We start from the raw sequence: 9,038 nt of genomic DNA on the forward strand, positions 1-9,038 counted from the left end.
ATCTCCTAAGGATGGATATAAAGCTTTTAGCATTGATACTATTTGTTCTTTAATTGAAAAATATTATCCTATGGATTTTAGTGATCAAGAGAAGAATAATTTGCAATTTCAACTCCAAAATTTTCTATTTGTTGCTCGTCAAGCATCAAACTTGAATAATTTATCAACTATTCAAGAACTATGTTCATGTTTGGTTGCATCCGGATAGGCTGAAACTTACTTCTTGATTGATAGACTACTTCGTCTTATCATGACTCTTCCCGTTTCTACGGCCACAACTGAGAGGTCTTTTTCAGCAATGAAAATTATTAAGACTAAGTTGAGAAACAAGATGGATGATGGGTTTCTTGGAGATAGCATGACAGTATATATTGAAAGGGAGATTAGTGCAAGCATTTGTTCGGAGTCAATTATTGACGATTTCAAGTCACTCGAAACGCGTAAAACATTACTTTAAGATAGTTTTAAGTCATGTAATTTAAATTTTTAGTAATTAACTTTAATGTTTTATTTAAAATACTATTTACATTTTATTTATAATTTTTATTTTACGTTAGCGGCTATCCCAAAATTTTTTATCTGGCTCCGCCACTGCTTTCACATGTATCTTTAAAAAAGAAAGAAAGAAATCATGGATCGCATTGAGAGAATCTTGTACATCCCTTTATACACTTTCAATCATATATTTTTTATATTGTGTTAAAATTTTGTACCAATATATCTAATTTGGCTATTGAAATGGTTAGATCATACGAACTTAATATCTGAAAATAACAATACTTAAATATTATTTATGATTGCAAAATGTCAATTTCGTACAACCAAAGACTATAATGACGTTAAATTGGTAATATCGAATATGTATTATGGTCGATTTAATAAAAATAGCATGTGCCTGATATATTAACTAATAATTTATAATTAATGACTCATGATTGAAACTAATAATTAATAAATTAATTAAAGTGTGATAAAATTAACAATTCAACTCACTTATAAATATAATATGATACAAAGATATTTAATACATAATTATTTCATTTTAAATTAAAATAAACTATAAAAAATAAAATTGAGTTTTTATTAAAATAATAAAGATAAAATTGGAAGAGAAAATGATAAATTATAAACTATAAATTAAAACGTCATTTGGAATAGTGTGAAAAAATAAATTATAAATTAATAAAATAAATTAAAAATTCGTGATAAAAAGATCATTATCAAACCTATTTAAATTATCATATAAATTATTAGCTATTAACTATAAGCTCAACAACATATCTTACAAAACAAAGTCTCAAGTCTTTTTGTAACGAGATTTTTTATAACTAATCTAGAAGAACAAAATGAAGTTTAATTTTAAACTTTTTGAAGATTATTTAAAGTCGTTGTCCTAAATTATGGGAATGGAGTCAATTTAAAAGAGGTGCACATCGAACCATGAAGAACATACTTAATTTTTAATAGCATCAATATTCAGTGTGAATATATATATATAAAAAATCTTCTCTATTGTGAATTAATTAAGATCTCACAACAAATTCTTTGAAACTTTATATATATATATATATATATATAATATATATATTAATATAATTATATATATATATATATATTATATATATATATATATATATATATATCAAATGTAAATAGTATGAATAATAATTTCACATTAATTATAAATATGAAGATTTAAATATTTATAATTGAGAGAACTCACTCACCTATTATCTTAAAGTTTTATATGAATATGTGATGTATTTCTCACAAATGTATTGCTTCAAAAAAAAAGATGTCTCACAATATACAATGTTCTCTACTAAAAAAACTCCTCCAACAATATATATATATATATATATATATATAAAAGGTTTTATGTTATGTCATATTTTGTATTTAATTATTATAAATAAATTTTAACAAAACCTAGGGTAAGAACTTTATTTTTCATCTTGCTAAGAAGTTTGTATCAATGAGAAGCAATACGATTTCTTAATGGCATATTTTGTATTTAATTATTTAAATATATTAAAGTTTTAAATTAATTTTAACAAAATCTAGGGTAAGAAAGAACTTTCCCACTTTTCATCTTGCTAAGAAGTTTCCGGGACACATCCCACATGAGATGCTATAAGACTTTGTTTAAATATATCTGTGATTGCAAATCAAACTCATTCTCTCCTCCGTCTTGCCATTAACAGATTGAATCAGAAATATTCATGGCTAACTCTAAAATTCTCTTTTTCTATATCCTTGTTAGGTTCATCTGTTTTGCAACAATAAAGGCACAAGCTAATCCTACTTTCTTGTATAATGTTTGTTCCCAAAACACGACCACAGCCAATAGCACCTTCCATGTCAACTCAGGACCCTCCTCTCTTCTTTGTCATCAAAATCCATAGGCAACACGGAATTCTACAACACCACAGTCACTTCCATAAACTCCTCTGACTCTGTTTATGGATTGTTCATGTGCAGGGGGGATGTACCCTCCCAGCTCTGTCAGGAATGCATAGTTAATGCAACCCAAACACTATCCTCTGACTCAGAGTGCTCTTTGTCTGAACGAGCGGTGATTTGGTACGACGAATGCATGGTTAGATACTCCAGCAATTCTTTCTTTTCCACTGTCGGAACAAGTCCTAATGTTATGTTGTTTAACACTGCGAATGTCTCCAACACGTCAAACTTCATGCCTTTATTGGCTTCAAGCATGACAGAAACTGCAGATGAAGCAGCACGTCCACTTACTGGGGACAAGAACAAGATGTTTGCCACAACTGAAAATCCGATTGCAAATTTTCAAACACTTTACTGTCTAGCTCAGTGCACGCCAGACTTGTCGCTCAATGATTGCAGAACATGTCTCAGTGATGCTATTGAACTTCTTCCGCAGTGTTGTGATGGAAAGCAGGGCGGGAGAATTTTATTTCCTAGCTGTAATATTAGGTACGAACTATATCCTTTTTATAGCTCAACTAATGCTCTATCACCAAATGCAACTGTTCCAGAAACAAATGATTCGAAACAAGATGCAGGTTTTTCACAAGATCCATTTTATCTTGACTATAATTGCTCAAGTAACAAGAGTACAATCACTGAGAAAAAGTTCAAATTACTTCTATCATATTTGTCTTCCAATGCCACAAGCGGCAAAACATTTTATAGAACCAAAGTGGAAGATATGGTGTACGGCCTATTCATGTGTCGAGGTGACCTTCCCGCTCGCCTCTGTAATCAATGCGTGAAAAACGCAACGGATCGAATATACTCCAACTGTCTTTCATCATCAGAGGGTATAATTTGGTACAGCCACTGCTTGCTTCGCTATTCTTTTCGTAATTTCTTCTCTGACATGGAAACTAGTCCTAAGTATAGCCATCTTAATATCACCACATATTCCATCTCTGACCAAAACTTGTTCACTAGTAAATTGTCAAATCAGTTATCTCAACAAGCTAATGATACAGGAGACAGTGATGATAGATATACGACCAACAAATTAAAATTGAATGAATTACAAACCTTGTATACACTTGAACAATGTACTCGAGATTTGTCTAGTAGTCAATGCTCTTCATGTCTAAATGATGTAATCGGTACATCAATTCCATGGTCAAATTTGGGAAGTATTGGGGGAAGAATTCTATATCCTAGCTGCAATCTCAGATTTGAATTGTTCCAATTTTACAGCGAGGTTGGTGAAGCTCCACCGCCTGAAAATCCTCCATTAGAAAATAAAGGTGAAACTTTTACTATCCAAAAATGGGTAGCATTTGCATGCTCTCTGTATAATTTCTACTATTTTAATCCCACTTTTGTTACTAGGTTCAGAGATTGATAATTCAGTCATCAATAAATTTTCATCAACATAGCTGCATATAATACAAATTTAAACTACTGATATTTATTCTTCTTACACTATACAGATAATTATCCACCACTAAGGAGAATTGTCGCCATCGTTGTCCCTATCATTATTATGTTGATACTCTTTCCTATTGGTTACTTCTATTTTCTAAAGAGAAAGGGAAGAAAGAGTCGTAGAACTATTCTTCGAGAAAATTGTAAGTATTATTTAACGGAAAAAAATCATTGATCAAGTTTAATAGCTTAGGTTAAACAATTAATCATATAAATTTTATTTAGTTGGTGAAGAAAGTGCCACTTTAGAACCAATGCGATTCGAGTGGATGGTAATTGAAGCAGCAACTAACAACTTTTCTAAAGATAATTTCATTGGCAAAGGTGGATTTGGAGAGGTTTACAAGGTGAGAAAATGAAGAAAAATAATAATCCTTAGTGTCTAATTACTTCTATGATAATTCTTGTTTATATTATTAGTGATAAAATAAAGAAAACTATCTAACAGAATTTCACATATAAACGAAGTAAATATCGAAAATATCGATTAAAGATAAATAAATTTTTATTTTTTTAAATATATTTTTAGGGTATCCTTCTGGATGGGCGAGAAGTTGCTATAAAGAGACTTTCAATAAATTCCAAGCAAGGTGTTGAAGAGTTCAAAAATGAAGTTTTATTGATAGCTAAACTTCAACATAGAAATCTAGTAACATTTATTGGTTTTTGTCTTGAAGAACACGAGAAAATACTTATTTATGAATTTGTGTCCAACAAAAGTCTTGATTATTTCTTATTCGGTTAGACACTTTTCATCTAAAACTCTTTCATTTGTTTTTATCTAGATTCATGAATTACATATATAACTTTTTCTATCTATGAATTAAAATTTGTTTCATTAACAATTTTGTAGATTCTCAATGCAAAAAGTTGTTAACTTGGGTTGAACGCTTCAATATCATTGGAGGAATTGTTCGAGGAATTCTTTATATGCATGAGCATTCCCGACTCAAAGTCATACATCGCGATCTCAAACCAAGTAATATTCTATTAGATGAAAACATGATTCCTAAAATTTCTGATTTTGGTTTGGCTCGAATTGTTGAAATAAGTCAAGATGAAGGAACTACGAATAGAATTGTTGGAACATAGTAAGTTATAAATGTTCATATTTCTCATGTTATCTATTTTCCCAGTTCTTCTTAATTAACATAAATTTTAGATAAAATAACACTGATTTTTTTTTTTTAATAGTGGTTATATGTCTCCGGAATATGCAATGTTTGGACAATTTTCTGAAAAGTCAGATATTTATAGTTTTGGAGTCATGCTTTTAGAGATTGTTGCTGGCAGAAAGAATATGAGTTCATATACACCACACCAGGGTGCTGAAGGGGTTAATGGGCTCTTGAATTATGTGAGTGTAATGATCTAACAATATATAATTTCAATATTCCATTTATGATATATAAACTCTCTTTAGATGGAGCAATATTTTAGCAATGCTTTGCATATATTGTGACTAAATTTCAAATATGTACTAAAATTCATCACATGCAACCATGGTAATAATTGAGAATTTTAATTTAACATGTTATTTCAGGTTTGGAGACAGTGGAAGGATCAAACACCGTTAAGTATATTGGATCCAAATATTGTAGAGGATTATTCGAAAGTTGAAGTAACTAAGTGCATTCAAATTGGTCTATTATGTGTTCAACATAACCCAGATGCTAGACCTTCAATGGTGACAGTTGCTTCATATCTTAGTAGTTATTCAATTGAATTACCAACTCCACAAGAACCTACATTTTTCTTACATCGTAGAACTAATTCAAAATCCCATGCACAAGAATCAAGTTCAACTCAATCTGCAAATAGTTCATCCCTATTCTCTATGAATGAAATGTCTATCACTAATTTTATTCCTAGATAGTTAATTTAATTTGATTTTAGCTGCATTATTGCTGTCAACAAACTATGTGTTCCAGCATCAATATGACATTGAAAAGGATTGAGGAAATGTTAGTAAATAATGTTGTAAATTTTTTGTTAAGTTATATAAATTATAATTTTTATCATGTTGGAGATTACTAGCTATTTGTTGAGTATGTCTTATATTTTATATTGCTGAGATAATTACGAGTTGTTGAGATAATTATTCACTATTACGAAAAACACATACAATGACGGTTGCGAAAGACATATAATGACGATTTCACGTCCGTTATTAGGTAGTGTGTGATTGTATGTATGCTGATTTCAACAACGGGTAAGCGACTCTGATTATAAGTTAGATAGCGCGCTACTTATAACAACGGGGAATGAAAACAATCATTGTGAAATAATTTATAGGTCTTAGGGTTCGAATTCCTACAGCGTCATTCTTGCGTTTGAACATTCACTACGCCAAAAACTGGAATAGACAGCGCACCTTAGAGGGCGCTTTATTACAAAAGCGCACTCTAAAGTGAAGAGAAAAAATAAGGAGCGAACAACTGGAATAGACAGCGCACTTTAGAGGGCGCTTTTGTAACAAAGCGCCCTCTAAAGTGAAGCAAAAAAATAATGAGGAAATGGAGGGACACCAATAGAGGGCGCGTTTATGAAAGCGCCCTCTAAGGGTACCCTTAGAGGGCGCTTTTAAAAAAGCGCTCTCTAAGTCCATGTACATTTCCAGTTTATAAGGCGCTTTTGGAAAACCTTAGAGAGCGCTTTTAGAAGCGCCTTCTTAGGCCCCCTTTAGAGGGCACTTTTTTTACACAAGCGCCCTCTAAGGTCCCCTTTAGTAAACATTAAAATTATAACATATACTGCATGTCTCTTTATTTTCCCTCGCTATATGCTATTTCGTTTACGTAACTGGGTTTTCTCTCTACTGCGATTACTCTCGTCCTCCGTTCGTTCTCCCTCCCTCACCGTCGTCGTCGCCGTCGCCTTTTTCTGCTGCTGCGTTCACGTTCACTGAGTTATCTCCGTCCATCGTCGCTGTTCACTTTCTTCTCCATCGTTACCGTCACCTTGAAGGTATTTCTCTCAATAGTTTGTATTTTCAGGTGTTTGATTAGGGCATTTTCTAAACTGAGTTTTACATTTTGTGCATTATGTTGTTTAGGGCAAACGAGCACTATATGGTGTTCATGAGCACCTTGTTGAAAATCATTTTTTGTTATTTTTTTGTGTATGGTTTTGATCACTGAATGTTGTATGTTGTATGGTTATGTAAGGTTTTTTTATTTCTGATTGAAAACTGATGTCATTTGGAGTGTGTTTGAGCTTGTGCTTGGAAGTTTGATGATTATGGATGCAAGTTTGTTCATGTTTCAAACACCATAAGTTTGCATTGGTCTTTTGTATGCAGTAGGTGTGTGTGAGTTTGTATTCAATAATGATGAAAAAAAGAGAGAGTTTAGATTGTTGTAACATGAGAGAAATGGAAGGTATATGATTGTGTTTTTTGTGTAGCTTCACGAATATGGTCATTGTCTTACTTGGGTCTTATTGAATCATTTCTATATTACAGATAAAATGGCTAGTAACCAAGACGATACCCATGACGCGAGTGGATCACATAACAATGTTGAAAATGAAATCAAACGAGGATTGACTGTTATGAAGTCAATCATTCGTGCAAGAGACAAGGGTGAAAAATTCGAAGTACATTGGAGTGCTGAAGACCAACTAATTGAGCCTAACGGTTCAATGTTGGCAAGTTACATTGGTTTCCTTGTTCGACAACATATTCCGATTACATGTGATAATTGGAGAAGTCCGGAATTGAAGGTTGACAAAGAAAAAATATGGTCCGAGATACAGGTACTTACCATATATTGTTATATATTTTTTTTGTTAACTATTTGTTGACCATATATTGTTATAATATTACTTATAATAACACACTCCATGTGTATGTTTTTTAGAGATCCTTTCACATCGATGAAAGCCGGCAAAAATATTGTATTCAATTGGCCGGAAAAAGACTCCGAGGATTTCGATCCTTTTTGTCCAACAAATTTCTCAAGGATGAGGAAGGAAAATTTGTTGAAGCAGAACGACCAATGAAGTATGCGGAGATTATTTCAGCCGAAGAATGGGATAACTTTGTCGTCAAACGAAGAAACAAAAAATTCCATGTAATGTCTATTAATTATGGTATTATACAATTGTTAAGTTACTTGGTTCTGATATGCCTTAAACTTTTTTATCCAGGAAGTAAGCGACAAAAATCAGAAAAGGGCATCAAAACCCGCGTATCCGTACAAAAAAAGGCGTACGGGATATGCACGGTTACAACAAAGAATTGTGAGTATATTCAAATGCTATGAGCTTATACATTGTCACAATATGTTATAATTGATGATCTTATAATCTGATTCAATGTGTAGCTAGCCTAGGAGAAAAGTGACGCAACATCTCTTCTGGAGCACGTATTGTGGAAGGCTGCTCGGGTTGGGAAGGATGGGGCTGTCGTTGAAGCGGTTCAAAATGTTTATGACGAATGTGTAAGTATATATAACATTATTTCTTTAATTATATTGAAAATTTTGTTAGACATATAATTCATTTTTAATCTCCTCTAATAATATTTCAGGAGACTTTATCCCAAACCTTACCTTCAACCGAGGTCCAGGATTGCAGGAGCCTACTTAGTCGAGTACTAAATGTTCCTGAGTATTCCGGTCGTGTGAGGGGTAAGGGTTTTGGTGTGACTCCGTCGTCATTTTATAAAAAACCAAAAACAAAAAATCCTACCAACAAAGAGGTGATGGAGACCTTGGCGGAGTTAAGGGCACAAGTACTCGAACTGCAAAAGGAGAATGCAAGGTATAGAGAGGAAAGGCACGGTTCCGAGGCAAACGATACTAGTGACCGAGCTAGTATCAATTGTCAACCGAAATTTCCCGAGGTAATTATATATGTTATTATGAAATTAAAATAGCACTTTTTTACTTGACACATATACACGTTAACAATAACATATTTATTATTGGTTTAGGGCATTACACCTTGTCAGCTGTATCTATCGTCACCAACTTATCGCATAGTTGGCAAGGGAAAAGTGCACAACACTTCGGGTGAATTACTTTACCATAATCCCCTCCCGGTGGGATATATGAAAGTTTCGGTTGACCTTGTATTAGATACGGACGCGCTTCTACCATTACCTGACG

General features: G+C 32.6%; 1 pseudogene; it reads left to right on the forward strand.

Annotated features, from left to right (window-relative positions):
• Positions 1-2,125: 2,125 nt before the first annotated feature.
• On the forward strand, positions 2,126-5,978 carry LOC127130677 (cysteine-rich receptor-like protein kinase 4; annotated as a pseudogene).
• The last annotated feature ends 3,060 nt before the right edge of the window (positions 5,979-9,038 follow it).

Source organism: Lathyrus oleraceus, chromosome 1 (assembly GCF_024323335.1).
Source record: "Lathyrus oleraceus cultivar Zhongwan6 chromosome 1, CAAS_Psat_ZW6_1.0, whole genome shotgun sequence".
NCBI classification, from domain to species: Eukaryota; Viridiplantae; Streptophyta; class Magnoliopsida; order Fabales; family Fabaceae; genus Lathyrus; species Lathyrus oleraceus.